Here is a 1,482-nt window from a genome sequence, read left to right on the forward strand (position 1 = left end):
TTTTGCTTTTACTTTGTCAGGATTTACTTTGTCAGATCCCTTTTTTTGTCAGATCTGCTTTTCTTTAAAATTACTTTTGCTGAAGCATAATAGATTCTGCTCCAGACCCTTACCTGTACTCTGTGTGTCTCTCTCTGTTTCAAGTGTGTTTCTTATAAGCAACATACTATAGGATTCTAGTTTTTTATCTACTCTGCTAAGCACTTCCATTTTATGGGAGAGTTCATCTGATTCACATTCACAGTTATGATTACTACCTGTGTATTTCCCTCCATCCTATTCTTTCTCTTGTTTGTCCTCTCTCTACTTTTACCATTTCCCTCCTCCCCAATGTTTTTCTTCTATTTACCACCTCCCCTGATATACCCTTCCTTCTGTTAGTCCCCCTCCCTCCATTTATTTAATCTCCTCCCCTCCTGCTTCTCTGTTCGGTAAAATAGATTTCTATATTCAACTGATTGTGTATATCATTTCCTCTTTGATCCAATACTGATTAGAATAAGGTTGAAGTTATTGAATGATGAACAGGCAGATTTCAGAAAAATCTAGAAAGACTTGTACAAACTGATACAAAGTGAAATGAGTAAAACCAGGAAAACATTGTGCACAATATCAGTAACATTGTGTAATGATCAGCTATGAGTGACTCAGGTCTTCTCAGCAACATAATGATGCAAGACAAGTAGAAAGGACTCAAGAAGCAAAATATTCCACATCCATATAAGTAACTGATGGAATCTGAATGCAGATCAAAGTGTATGTTTTTCACTTCATTCTTTCTCATGGTTTTTATCCTTTTTGTCTGTTTCTTCTTTCACAAATGTGACTAAGATGAAAATATGTTTAACATGATAGCACATGCATAACCTATATGAAATTGCCTACCATTTTTGGAAGAGGGGAGGGGAGAGAGGGAGGCAGGGAGGGAGGGAGACACATTTGGAACTCAAAATCCTGCAAAAATAAATGCTAAAAATTGTCTTGACATGTAATGGGGAAGAAAAATAAAATACTATTAATTAAAAAAAATAAACTCCCTCCCTCCCCGCAAAAAAAAGAAAATATAACTTAAAAAAAATAAAACTGTGATAGTGAATTGTTGAGAGCCTCATGTGATCTAGTTATTCACATAGGAATTTCTATTGTCAATGTAATTGCATGTTAAGTATTGGCTAGACATCTCATTGATATGGTCTCAATACATACATACTGGTCAAACACTGCTCATGGACAATGAGTCCAGCCCAGAATTGAATGAGAGGAAAAAAGTAGACTGCAATTGCTTTTGGAGAAGTATGCAAAACTTCTAGTGAATTATTTTTTCCACTGAAATACAAGCTTACCTTTTAAACAAATATATTCTTCCGGTGACAAATCCTGGAATACTTGGAGCCTTGGAGCATTAAAGTTGAAGATTGCAAAATGTAGAAGAATATGCTGAGCATAAACAAGCTACAGTGCATTGCTAGTGAAAAAAAAAAA

Source organism: Vombatus ursinus, unplaced genomic scaffold (genome assembly GCF_900497805.2).
Source record: "Vombatus ursinus unplaced genomic scaffold, bare-nosed wombat genome assembly UNPS02014794.1, whole genome shotgun sequence".
NCBI classification, from domain to species: domain Eukaryota; kingdom Metazoa; phylum Chordata; class Mammalia; order Diprotodontia; family Vombatidae; genus Vombatus; species Vombatus ursinus.